We start from the raw sequence: 14,749 nt of genomic DNA, 5'->3' as shown, positions 1-14,749 counted from the left end.
GAGATCAGGCAGGGAACTTACACAGGGAGTTAGTTCAGTGTGCTAAGACGACAACCCACATAAAATAATTTTTCAAAAAGAAAACATTAACACCCAAAATTAAATACTTAAACACCAACTTATTCCTTAAGTTAGTCTCAATAAAACCATGGGATATATTCACATACTGTTGTCTAAACTGATTCTGATATTTTCAGTGAGCCTTTTTATAACTCTTAATGTTTTAAAAAAGAAAAACAAAACAAACACCACTTAAATAAAATGAAATGTATCTTATTAGAAAGTAACAAGAAAGATATTACATCTGCAGAAATACTTAGCTGGAAGTAGTTTTCTTTTTTCTTTCTTTTCTTTTTCTTTTTTTGTGACCATTAGCATCATATAAACAAAAATAAAATCCAGGTAGGCTTCTCTTTCTCTCTCTGCCAGTGATGGCAACTCAGGAAGTATTTGTCCCCAAGGAAACAGGTTCCACTCAGAGACCCCAGAGAACCAGGAAGGACAAGCCTGTCAGCTTCCTAGACTCCAGGGAGATTCTTACATGAGGGGGGAAGAGGGATAAAACTGTGCATTTTAAAATAGCATCCAGACAAATTATGCAACCCTAAATGACATAATACATCTGATCTTGTACTCCCAGCACAGGCCTACACACGGCCTCCAACAACAACAAACCAAGCTGACCCCAATTTGACTTTAACAACTTCCTGTTGGTATTTGGGAGTCACCATACACTTCAGCATAGTCTCCCATTTGCTCTGTGGCCATGTTAAAAGAACGGTGATTCTCAATGATGGCTTACACTACTAGAGTTGGAATCATCCTTTACAAGATGAAACCATTCCCCGGGGGAAGGTAGGTCTCAGATACAGTGGTGAGTACTGTATGAAGTGCTCACCGTACTATGTAACTGGCAGAAGTCACGTGGTCATTTGCCAGAGAAGAGTCTGTGTGGATACTGACAGATGACCGGGAACTGTACCCTTACAGCTGAGGTGAGAGCTAAGGGAAGTGGAGTGAGGGGCCTGGCAGGGCTGCAGGAGTGGGTGAAAGAATGCAGGACGGGTTATACATATGTTTACCAGGCTTTCAGGAAGAAACAAACGGTTTTCCCAGCCTGCCTGCACACCAGTCCTGCCTGTCAGGCTCTACAGCTCTACCTCTGCCTACATTAACTACTCAAACCCAGTGTTTTCTTCTCACTGGCTGGCGACCAGTCTTCCCAAGTGGAAAACACCAGCTTTCTGCCCTTGAATGGTATAAAGAGTCTAAGCATCTACGCTCAGAAGCCAGGGCTGGTGGTGGTCCCTAGGGAGCCCTTGCTTCCTGCCTCTAGATCAGCTTTCCTTTAGGACTTGCATTCTTAAGATCCTAAGTCACACAGGGACTCAGACACACAGTACTAGGTACTTCCACAGAAATGGACTCATGTATTGCCACAAAATGACAGAGAAAGACAGAGTCGTTAGAGCAACTCGCCAGAAAAATTGAAAAACCCACCTTAGCTAGGAGCCCTTGCTTCCTGCCTCTAGATCAGCTTTCCTTTAGGACTTGCATTCTTAAGATCCTAGGTCACACAGGGACTCAGACACACAGTACTAGGTACTTCCACAGAAATGGACTCATGTATTGCCACAAAATGACAGAGAAAGACAGAGTCGTTAGAGCAACTCGCCAGAAAAATTGAAAAACCCACCTTAGCTAGGAGCCCTTGCTTCCTGCCTCTAGATCAGCTTTCCTTTAGGACTTGCATTCTTAAGATCCTAGGTCACACAGGGACTCAGACACACAGTACTAGGTACTTCCACAGAAATGGACTCATGTATTGCCACAAAATGACAGAGAAAGACAGAGTCGTTAGAGCAACTCGCCAGAAAAATTGAAAAACCCACCTTAGCTAAAATTTGAAGTGCGAGAACTCGGGATCCAGTCTGTTATGGAATATTACTTGAAGATGTGTTACATTTGTTTATGTTGTGGAATGTTTGTTTAATGATGCAAAGATTTTTGCATTCTTTTATGTTGTACTTGTTTAACTCTATGAAGCTGTGTTACTTTGCTTGTCTAAAACACCTGATTGGTCTAATAAGGAGCTGAATGGCCAATAGCTAGGCAGAAGAGAGAAATAGGAGAGGCTGGAAGGCAGAGAGACTAATAAATAAGAGAAGAGGGAGGAACAAAGAAAGGAAAGGCCGGACACCCAGCCACACAACCAGCCACAGAGTAAGAAGTAAGTAAAGAAATTTATATGGGATTTAAAAAAAAAGGTAAAAGCCCAGAGGCAAAATGTAGATGGGATAAGTTAAGAAAATCTGGGTAGAAATAAGCCCAGCTAAGGCAGGGTACTCATAAGTAAGAATAAATCTCCCTGTATTTATTTGGGAGCTGGGTGGTGTGCCCCCAAAGAGCAAATCAAACAAGCAAACTACAGCAGTCTTGTACTGTTAATTGGAAACTAACTCAGAAATAGGTAGGTAGGCAGGTGTGTGTGTGTGTGTGTGTGTGTGTGTGTGTGTGTGTGTGTGTTCAAATATTTGCCTCTATGGGCAAGTGTGGACAGCAGAGGTTAACACAAGGTATCTTCCTCAGTCACTCTCCACCTTAGTTTTTTGAGTCACTCAGCAAACTCAGGGCTCACTGAGTGGCTAGGCTGTCTGACAAGAGAGCCCTGGGATCTGCTGCTTGTCCCCAAGTACTGGGGTGGCAGGTGCACATGGCCACATGGCCCCAGCCAGCTTTTACATGGGTGCTGAGGGTCTGAACTCAGGTCTTCACACTGGCACAGTAAACTTCATCCACAAGTCATCTCTCCAGTCAAGGAAATATTTATTTATTTATAGATAGTGCTCTTTATTTTCCAGTTATCCCTAGCAAAGACAGTATGATTTGTTCCTCTTTTAACACTGAGATAAAGTCATCACATCAAGTATTTTTACATAAAAAGAAGCTTTTACAAAAGGGGGGGAAGACAAGAGGGAGGGAGGGAGAGAAGGAGGGATGGAGGGAGAGAGGAAGGAAGGGAGGGAAGGAAGCAGGGAGGGAGGGAGGGAGGGAGGGGTAGGGAGAGGAAGACCAGCTGACCCTGTGTCTACCCTATGTTCACTCTGTGTTCCACCAAGCTGTAAACAGACTGGTAACAAACAAGAACAGTATTTTGGGTGTGATCCTGGCAGGGAATTTTAATCTCCAGACACAGCTGATGTACAGGAAGTGTCTATACACCTGAGGACACTTTCTTCTCTCCTGAGAGTTTCCTGTTCTGTTAGTGTCTTCCCTGGTTTTAACCACCACACCCTAAACCCAAATATGAATAACACTCAAAATGTTAAGGAAACAATTCCCTAACAGAACCCATTGAGGGAACTACAGATAAAAAGACAATACTAAATTTAAGCGTTTTTTACAAATTTCTTCATGAATAAGAAAATGGGACTTAAAACTCAATCCATCAATAATAACTATTGCCCTTATTATTTTTAAATAATCACTTTGATTTAAAAATGAAACAGGTTTCATGAAATATTTTCCCTAAATACCCAACATAAGTGTGAACACAGGGCTCTTTGGTCCATCAGTCTCTTAACCTTGAGCTGCTGGTCCAGACCAGATCAACCACACAAGCTGTAAAGGCAACAGAAGGGCTGAGAGATCAGAATCCGGGCAGCAGCTGCCAGGTACCCACAGCTGGGAACCCACCAAACAGGAGGGTTTACAGTCAACAGTCAGCAACCCAGTCCTTATCCCCAGGGATAGGGTCGCTTTAGCAGTGAGCTCAGTCCCCACTCTCATAACCCTGCCTGCCTCCCTCCTCTAATTTCTATGATTTTTTAAAAGATTTTTAAAATTTATTTTATGCATATGAGTACTCTATCTACACGTGCAACTTTATGCCAGAAGAGAGCATCATATCTCACTATAGATAGCTGTGAGCCACCATGTGGTTGCTGGGAATTGAACTCAGGTCCTCTGTAAGAGCAGTCAGTGCTTAACCTCTGAGCCATCTCTCCAGTCCCCAGTTGTAAGTTTTTTTTCAAAGGCCTGATCTTGAAATTATTTAGATTTAGCTTCAGAAAGTTAAGAGATTATAACAAACAAACAATTGTTTGCATGAGATAGATCCTGGATCCTCATCTCGATGGCCTGATGTGCACAGTCTCATGGGAAATGGATCCTGGATCCCATGGGCCTGATCTACTTTAGCCTGCAGCTTTACTGGCAGCAGCTCTGCTGGAGTGCTTGGGGATGTCTGTATATATGCTGAGGAGAGGGGGAGGATGGAGTAGGACAGCACTTGATCCCTTGGAGCTGGGATGATAGGGAGTTCGAGCTAGTGTAAAGCACACAAGGAGAAGTCGTCAGCGTCCGTTAAATCAGATAACTGCCTCAGTTTCATAGTGCAAGAGAAGAGAATGCCACAGCACATGTGTGGGACTATCACACAGTGGGTAATAATGTCTACTTAGAACGGGATCATAATTACAGCTAATCAGCGTGTGATTTGGGGTTGGTGAGAAACTGATCCCACATTGTTGCTGCTTTCGGTGGTGCTGGCATCAAACCCAAGACCTCTGGACGCAGGCAAGCACTGTACTGTAAGCTCCATCCTCATCCTCATGGGCCTCACACGAGATGCCCCTCCACAGCCTCCTCAGAAGGAGCCATGTGACACCATGCCCAGAGGAAGTTATCATTTTAATGAATGCAGCAGGGATGCTGTATTTCCAAGTATTATATCAACAATGTGAAGCCCAGCATCCATTCTATCCTCCTGTAAAATGCCACCATATACCACACAGGCTATAAGACAAAATAGCAGGGGTTCCCGACTACACACAGGTTCTGGCTGCAGTTTAGGATGAGCCAATCAAACTAACTTGCCTAAGCTTTCACAGGCAGAAGAGAGCACAGACCATACTGTGAACATTTTCATCTGTGGGACTAGAATTCCAGGGCCTGTCACATTTCTTTGGCTGGCAACAACTGCAGCTTCCTGAGGCAGCCTAGAGTGTATATCCTAGAACAAGGGCTGGCAAACATTTCCCCCTAGGGCCAGATAATACTTGCCAAGCAATTTTTCTTATAGGTGCTTAACACTGCCCTTGCAGGGTGAGAGCAGTTAAGTGTGGCTATGTTCCAGTATAGTTTGTATATAGACACTGGTACCACAAATCATTGGGGGTTTTGGTGACATTTTTCAAATATTTAAAAATGACAATTTAGTCACAGTTCAAGTAACACACATAATCAGGTCACAGGTCAAATCTGGCCTTCTGCTTTTAGTTGGTCACCCCTACAGATCTCCTCACACCTACAAATATCCTGCTCTATACATAAAGCATTGTCAAGGGGAGCTAAAGAGATGGCTCAGCAGTCAGAAGGACTTCCCACTCTTGCAGAGGACTCAGGATTGGTACCCGGCACCCACATCACAGCTCACCACTGTCTGTAACTCTAGTTCCAGGGGATCCAACACCCTCTTCTGGTACAGTGGGCACAATTGTACAGGTAAAACACACATATTCATAAGATGAAAATAAACCTCCTATAGAAAACATCCTTAATTGTCTGTTCTATAGCACAGGACAGCCCTTCCCTTTGCTCCTCCAGTAACCACATTCCTGTTTAAACTGACTGGAATGGGGGATATTTCTGCTAGTTCAACACATATATGTGCAATTTTTCTCAAACAAAACCTTGTTTTGCCATTATATTTTAGGAATATACATAAATAGCCTATTGTAAATTCTTTGGGAATGAATATAACTTTTAAAAATGAAATACAGCAGTTAGCAGTAGGGGATATTTGTTATGGAATAATCTTTTTGTCCACTGTGGAGATGTGTCTTTGCCAAGGCTCCTTCTGTTTTGCTTAAGAAAAGAGCTGATTGGCTGGTAGCTAGGCAGGAAGTATAGATGGACAGCAAGACACAGAAGATGCTGGGAAGGAGGGCAGAGTCAGGGGAGTGGCCAGTGAGACATGGAGAGGAAACAGGAGGTACAGGATGAGAGGTAACAGCACATGACAGGAAGTAGATTAATAAAAATTGGTTAATTTAAATTTTAAGAGTCAGCTGGTAACAAGCCTGAGCTATTGGCTCAGCATTTATAATAAATAATAAGCCTCTGAGTGGTGATTTGGGAGTGACTGCTGGGACACAAAGAAATTCCACCTATAGACATTCCTATGACTCCAGCACTCAGGAACCATCAGAGCCCCACGGATCTCCTAAGCATCATGATTAAAAAAGAAAGAAAAGCTTTGATCCCTAAAGTACTGTTTGATTTTGTGTGTCAACTTCTCACAAGCTAGAGTCATCAGAGAGGAAGGAGCCTCAGCTGAGGAAATGCCTCCATGAGATCTAGCTGTAAGACATCTTCTCATTTAGTGATGGGGTGGGGAGGACCCAGCCCACGGTGGGTGGGGCCATCACTGGGCGGGTTGTTCTGGGTTCTATAAGAAGGCAGGCTAAGCAAGCCAGTAAGCAGCACTCCTCTTCCATGGCTTCTACATCAGCTCCTGCCTCCCAGATCCCGGTCTGTTTGAGTTTCTGTCCTGACTTCCTTCAGTGATGAACAGCAATGCAGATATGTAAGCCTAATAAACCCTTTCCTTCCCAACTTGCTCTTTGGTCATGGTGTTTGGTTGTAACAACAGAAATGCTAAGGAAGACAACCTTCAAATATCCAGTGCCCAAATCATCTCATAAATGTTATGGTTTCTTCAGTTCTCTCCTATGAGTCAGACTCACAATAGAGATCACATATTGATGGTGCCTGATAATGGCTCATAATCCCTTCCCCCTGGACTCTTGAGTTAGAATCCCCCCACTTCCTGTCAGAAGCCCTTAATGTATTTCCATTTGTTTAATAACTTCTGTTATCAGACAGGGCTTTGTGTGACACCCTGGCAGACCTGATATGGACTATGTAACTCAAGCTGACCATGAATCTATAACCACACCCCCATTTCAGCCTCCTAAATACTGAGATTACAGGTATGAACTGACACCCCCCCCCAGCCTCCTAAGTACTGGGATTACAGATGTGAACACTGACACCCCTCTCAGTCTCCTGAGTATGAGGATTGCAGCTGTGAACTGACACCTCCAGCCTTAACAATTTAACAAGTATTTTTTAAGTGACTACAATGTTTTTGGTTAGTAGGAATACATGGCAGCAAAAGCATGTGTCTATTTAGAATGTAATTTTTTGTTAGTTTTGGTTTTTCAAGACAGCGTTTCCTGTGTAGCCTAGCTATCCTAGAATTCACTCTGTAGACCAGCTCTATCTTCATGTCACAGAGATCCACCTGCCTCTGCCGGGAATAAAGGTGTGCACCACCATCGCCCAGCTTAGATTTTAAAAGGATGGAGGAAAAACATGTCCTTTGCTCTCTCAGCTGTATCACTCCGGATGGAACCCTTTTTCTCACCCAAACAGTGTGATGGACAGAGATTACAGTCCCCAACCAACCAGTTTCCCTATTTGGAACACTGAAAAACTGCTGAACATCAAGATCTATGCACTTGTAACTAGTCTGTAAAACTTAGTAAGGAACCGACCCTGAATATTCATCAGATCGCTGCATCCATAAAAATAGAAACTTGGACACTACAGTAAGTTTCTACCATGGTGTGCACAGTCAAACTACAAAATGACGAAGGGTAGATAGTGCCAAGTTCCAAATGAAAATGTAGTGGAGAAAAAGCAAGACATCCAATCAATGCAATGAGTGAAATGAAAGTCAAACTGCCCTGTAGTTACCACAGGTACCATTTGTCAGCAATGTGTTCGGCTTCGTTAAAAAGATGACCACTTCCCTCCTTCTCCAATACAAGCACTTCACCATCCCTTTTCTTCATATGTGCCAGTTTTAGCTTTCTATTTAATTCCCAAAGACACTAAAGCAGTGAGTGCAAATATTTATAAGCAAGAATATAAAACCCGCACACATGTTAAATTCTGTTTTCTTGTGCAGTTGGAAACACTTTGGAATCCAAGCTCTCTGCCAGATGACAGTGACAGAAAAGTAAACAGACCATTTTCTAGTGCCTTGGGAGGAAATGAAAAGAAATACTAAATTCGTATTTATGGCTAAATGTGAGCTACAATAAACCATGGTATTTAAATGAACAAGATGCCATTGAAACACATCAACTAGCACCAGAGGTGACATCTGAACCAGACCTTGGAAGTGTAACTCAAGCCCATTCAATGGGACGGACCTTACAGACTGTGTATCAAAGGAAAAAGCATGAGACACAATGCCAGTCCTGTAAGTATTGACCCTGAGGGGATGATGGAGATGAGCCCTGCATAGGAACAAAAGGCAGACACAAACATCGGTAAAGGTTTATGTGTGAGGCTAACAAAAGCTTCCAAACATAGTGTGTGGTGTCCAGTGGGTGAACTCAATGCTGTTTTCTTGACAAAAGTGGGGTAGTGTGGGGAAGTGATAATGCCATCGACAAGGGACCCATAACAGGGAACTAGCAGCCTCTCTGAACCAAAGGAAGCGATGTAGAGGACTCAGCCACCCACCTGTACCAGGAACTGAACCAGAGAAAAGAGCCCACCCTAGTGTTACAGATCAAGAGGGACAGATCTGGCCACAGTGATTATTTAGATGGAACATAACAAGATGCGGTAAAAATAAGACCCTAGGTCTTGAGTTCAGGAAAGGCAAAGTTGAAGGGTCCCCAAATCTCACATCCAAACCAAGTCAGCAGAGGCCATCAACTCCAATTAAAACAGCATTGTTTTATATTTTTCTAGTAGGAAAAGCTGTAAACTACTACTAAATAATTGAGAAAGTTTCCAGGCATAGGTTTTGTTTGTTTTTGTTTTGGAATTTACCATAAGCACAGGTTTTTAGAGATAGCTCTAATGCAAAGTTATTCAGTGAAAAGAGGCCCCTGCAAGCCTCATTTCCTCTCCCCAGAGCCGTCACACCAGTTTCTTGGATATCTTTGCATACATGTTACACATCTATAAGCATACAGGTGAATAGCCTATTCAAGTGTAATTCTTAAGACATTTTATAGTTCCTAAAATATTACAATCATCAAATGTATAAAGACAAAACTATTAATGAAATTATTTTTAAATAATTCACCATCACAAGTTACTAATAAATTCATTGTTAGTAAAGACTAAACATAAGCCTACTAATTTGTCTTCCAGGCACTGACCTTTAGGACATTCCTTGGATAGCTCGTTCTGAGTGTATGAGCATAATGGGGCCCATCCCCAGATGGCACTTTACTCAGGACTTGAAATCTGGGCTCCAACTAGAAAGGGGAAGGGAGATTATGAATTAGTTTCTAATTCAGACTATTTTCTTCCATATAAAAGCCACATCCGCTAATTGCCTCAGGCCTACTAATTGCTCCAGTCCTAAGAGCGGCTAAACATTGTACTGTGCACACCCTCTTCTGCCCAAGTCAGGAAGCCCTGGAGCTAGAGCAGGGGGTGGACGGCAGAGTTTCCTTCGTTGCCTCTCATTTGCAAGAGGGTTGAAGACCATTGCCAAAGAGATAAAACATCAGATTGTATGAAGATCATGCCTAAAGCTCTAACCTTATTACTAAGTAATGTTCAAGTACAGAAACTGCACATTTAAAATACTGGGGCGAATAATTGTTTTAAATCATGGGAGTGTTCTTAGCAGGGGATACGGTGACATAAGAGATTCCACTGTAGCATTCCATAGCTGTTCTTCTCAAATGACCTTAACAAACATTAACAACCTGAGACAAACCCACCCTGGACATAGCAGTGTAGAAGACACAGAATCAAACCCTGAAAACGCCTTTAAATCTTAAAGGACAAAGAAGTTACATACACAGTGTCAAGCAAAGTCTATTATAAGTCACTTACAAAACAGTAAGGTCTGATGACTATGACTGACTATGAGTGACGGCAACAGTCAGAAGTGAGGTGAGCATGTGGAATTCTAAATCAGCTGCACACACAAACCTCTTTTATAGGGACTGATACCTACAGTACAGGTGGGTTTAAGTCTGTATTGTCCAATACGGCAGCCACCAGCTATATGTGGCTTAAACTCATATTCATTTCAATATGTTAGATAAGAAGTTCACTTCCTCGGTTTCATGAGTCATGTGTGAAGTGAAGCTAGTGACAACCCCATTAGATAATGCCATGCGGGGCATTTCAGTTATTAAGCAGATTATGCTGGGTAGTGTTAGCTTGGGAACAACTTCATTCTGATTTGTCAATTAATATATTCTAGAAAAGATCTATGACTTTTAATCACTGTTCAAAGAAGATTAATTACATTAAACTGTCAGGACAACACTCCAATTGTCTAATCCAAGCCAAAAGGAACCAGAAAAAAGCTTGTTTTCCAAAATTACAAAAAAATAAAATTCTGTCCACGGTAGCTTTGTACCCAAGACTGAAGCTCCTGACACCCAAGAAAAGCAGAGGTGACTCCTAGAATTGCTCTTCCTTGGCTCAGACACTATCACATTCCTGAGATATGAAGAAAGAAGTAACAATGCTCATAACCAGATAGACGTCCTTTGCTTCACTCACCAACTCCAACATCAGCAGCTGTCAGTATTCCCTAGACATCTGGCCTTTCTTTTAACCCAGAACTGATCTTTATGTCAAATGTAATCACAACCAAATGCAGCACACCCGACACAAATGGCCACTTTCCAACAATAAGACTTAACACTGTAGGACCTTGTGCCAAAGACGTCATCAACTAGATGAGCTACTGTTATGGACAGACACAGACATTCTAGCTTTGGCTTCCATGCTGCAAACATCTGGGTCTGATAACAGAAACAAACATTCTGTGTGCTTCCAGGTCTCAGCTGCAGAGTAGCTGTAACTAGCAATGAGGGATACCTCCGCTGCCTGGATGGTGCCTGAGCATACCCTCTGAGAAGATGAAGTGGAGGGAAAGATGAACTGCAGAGACTCCTGTGAAAGCTTTATCTACTCAGTGAGCTCTGCCTAATCACCTCCTGCAGCCACCAATGCCTAACAGTTTCAATACCTAAATTTAGAGGTGATACATGTAAGCCACAGCAGATGATTCAAAAAATGAACTCTAAGCTCTGGACAAAGAACTGGAGTTCTTCCCCAGGAAGAACAGAATAGAAAGTATAGCCTGAGTCTCGACATACTTGGTTCTACATACAGAGCATTAAACGGATATATTATGCTAATATTTCCTTTGGTTTTTCTGCAGTTTTACAGGTTGGGAACTAAGGGTGAATATGAAGGCTGAAAGTGGTTCACATTCCCTGTCAAACACTGTGACTCATTTTATCTCTGAGTGCCTTTCTTCTACTCTGAAGACCAGCTGTAAACACAAGGTGTGGTTGGTTCACAAGAGGGTCTTCAGTCATTTCCACACATGCAAACTTGCTCATTCCATCCTACTCTCAAAGCTCTTTCCCATTCCCAAGATGTTAATGGAGTTAGCATTTCATTCCACCTGTACCAGGACACTCTCATAAAAGCAACATGGGGTGTGTGAGTGTGCTCTGTCAGTCAGTCATAAAAAAGTGTGAGAGGAAGGTGTGATGGTCTCTCATAATCCTGGCACTTTGGGAAGCAGAGACAAAGGACCCCAGGGCCAATTAGCTAACTATACTGAGCAAGTCCTAGATTCAAGCAAGAGACTAGTCCTAGATTCAAGCAAGAGACTAAAGACTGATCAAGGAAGACTTCTAGCATAGCCTCTGGTATACACACACACACTCACTCACTCATACACATGTGCACTACACCACACCACACCATACCATACCATACCATACCCACATACATACATGCACACTCATACCCATGTGCACACATCATACACACATACATACATACTCATACACATGTGCATCACACCACACCATATATACATACATACACACATACATATACACACTCACATACATATACACCACACACGTGCAAGCCTATTATAAACTACAAAGATACACATATAAAAGAAACGTACAAATTGTTATATATTTTATAAATCCAATGAAATAAATTTTGAAAATCATGTAAACAATGAGCTCTATAAAAGCAAACTATCAGTCAGAACAGGCACTTCCTGTATACAGAACTCATCTACAAGCACTTCCTTCCTGTTTACAGACCCTATCTACAGCTACTTCCTTCCTGTATACAGAACCCATCTACAGGTACTTCCTTCCTGCATACTGAACCCATCTATAGGTCCTTCCTGCATACAGACCCCATTTATAGGCACTTCCTTCCTGTATACAGAACCCATATACAGCTAAAACCTAGAGGACAAGAGCTCAGAGACCACTAACCTTTTGTAAATCACTTACATTTGCATCAAATGGCAGACTAAACTTCCCATCATGATAGAAGTATATCCAGGAGTCCTCCAGCACGTTTGTGCTGATTAAAGGTTTCAGCAAAACAACCCGTACTCCTACATTTAAAAAGACAAGCTTCCTCGTCCCCTTGAATGGAGATCCTAATAAGTAAGTGCTGAGACTGACACTGTGTGCTTCTGAGAGGGGCCATCAGTGAGTTCACAACCAGCCCTGCCTTTCTATTTCTTCCTTTCAGGTTTGTTACTGAGATTAGAAACGACATATGCAAAGCTATTATTTGACAGCAGAATATTATAATTATGATAAGCTTCTAAAAAAAACTCCTTTTAGTTCCCTTTCTCTCTGAAGAAATGCTCTTAGAATTTTAAAGCAAAAAAAGCCAGTTATGCTGTTGAATGAAAGGTACACACTGCTGAAATAAATCCACTTCACAACTGGCATTCTGAGTTACAGTGGGCGGAGCATCAGTCGCTTTATGGCTCCCCATTAGTTAAAGTGTCAGTCTGCACTCTATATCCTGGCTGCCCTGAGGTAAGCAGCTTTACTCCATCCCTCTAGCCACCAGGATGTTCTCTGCCTCACCAGAGCCCCACCCTGAACTAAACTCTGTGAACTCCACTCACAGTGGGAACAGAATAGGGTCCATCATGTGGGCAACACACCGATGAGGTGGTCCTGGTAGGAACATATGGTGAAGAGGCTGAGCTATTACTTCATAGAAGAACTCTACTTACTGTACCTTCCATAATCGACAATGCAATTTACAGGGAGAAACACTACAGCCTGGCTACCTCCTTGCCAGTTTCTGGAAGTTCATCACTTGCTGAAATCACACTATCCACATAAACAATGGCTGGATCCCCAAATCCAAACTACAGGTGAAGGGAAAGTATCTCTTGTCCATTCTTACAGAATTTGCAGATGAAGACATTAGTAAAGTTCTCAACTCTCAGACTCCTTAGAGAGTGTTAGCCTGTTGTACATGTGTGCAATCTACAAGAAGACACAAAGGCTGGCACTTCAGTGATCATGACAGTCCTGGAAACAACTCCTTGACAGTCAGCCTGGAGAGCATAACAATGAACTGACCATGTATGAGACAGATCATATCTGGTCCCTGTGCAGACCTAGTGGAAGGCTGTGCCCTTACTCTGAAGCTCTATGGAGAAAGGTATAGACATCCTTCACCCAAGTCTCATAGTTTGTATCAACTTCTCATTTCTTTTGGGGACCATGGGCTTTGATTTCAGCCTAAAACCCCACTGAGTTTGAGTCATTGGGCATGGGTCTATTTACTAGAACTGGGTTATTTTTAAAATGAAGCCTGAGGAACTGTGTTTTGTTTTGAAAGTATCAGAATAAAGAAACTGAACCATTCTCATGTAGCTAAGCAAAGCTTGTTAAGTTCCTATTCTTAAGAAATTCCAGAAATGCTGGCTGGGCATGGTGGCTCATGCCTAGGATTCCAGTACTTGGGAGGCCACGGTAGGAAGACATAGGTGTCAGGGCCATCTATTGATAAATAATTTTGAGTCTAGCCTGAGCTGCATGAGATAGATAGGAAGAAGGAAAGAGGGAGGAAGGAAGAAAGAAAAAAAAAAAAAAGCAAATACTGGTTAAGATTCAATCTCTTAAACTGGAGCTTGGGCCCAGGGATATGGCCCAGGGAGTAGAGGCAATTGCCGTCAAGCCTAATGCCTGAGTTTAGTTCCCAAAACTCATGGTATAGGAGAGAATGAGTTCGTATAAGTTGTTGTCTGACCCCCACATGTATGTACACACACATTTCCACGTAAGTACAAACAGTAAATAAGCATAAAGTAAAATTTATAAAACAAACAAAAAGATTCTATCTCTTGCCTTTATATGGTGGAATCAAAATTTGTGAAATCAGCAAAACATGAAAAGATGCCAGTGCAAGCCTTTTTAAAATGAATTTAATCCATATTATGTGAATTATTTATCATATCATAGAGTTAACATGATTCTGTGACAGCATTCACCTGTTCCCTCTGTTCATAGAGTGAATATTCTAGAGGACTTTAAAATAAAAACACATCATGCGGTGAAATTAACTGGACCAAAAGGCTAGACAACTCAGTGAACCTTGACACAATTAAAACAGCCATTCTGACGTGGCCCAGCATTACACTGGATTTTATGCTTTATGCAGCATATTGAAATCTAGACTGCTGTGGTGGTATCAAGAGATGGAGTGGCCATGAGGGCTCTGTCCTTGTGAATAAGTTAAAATAACCACAGAGTAGGCTTCTTGCCGCTGTGCCACATGAGGGCCTTTGCCACAGGACGGCACACAACTGCCAGGCCAATGCTAAGACCTTGGATTTTTCAGCTACATGAACTTAGATCATTTATACGTTTTGCTGTTCCATGTATCT

The 14,749-nt window shown here is 42.2% G+C and overlaps 1 protein-coding gene across 5 annotated transcripts in view; it reads right to left on the bottom strand.

The window, feature by feature from the left end:
* Wdfy3 (WD repeat and FYVE domain containing 3) overlaps positions 1-14,749 on the bottom strand; it is a 189,983-nt gene that overhangs the window by 149,431 nt on the left and 25,803 nt on the right. For 4 of the 5 annotated variants that reach the window (XM_051198181.1, XM_051198184.1, XM_051198183.1 and 1 more), the window contains exon 2: positions 9,192-9,290. The exons of the other annotated variant lie outside the window; for it this stretch is intronic. The gene's annotated coding sequence lies outside the window, so the exon portion shown is untranslated. The remainder of the gene's footprint in view (positions 1-9,191; positions 9,291-14,749) is intronic. 5 annotated transcript variants of the gene reach the window in all.

Source organism: Phodopus roborovskii, unplaced genomic scaffold, assembly GCF_943737965.1.
Source record: "Phodopus roborovskii unplaced genomic scaffold, PHOROB, whole genome shotgun sequence".
Lineage (NCBI taxonomy): Eukaryota > Metazoa > Chordata > Mammalia > Rodentia > Cricetidae > Phodopus > Phodopus roborovskii.
Note: the sequence above shows the minus strand (reverse complement) of the source record. Positions and strands in the feature narration are given on the sequence as shown.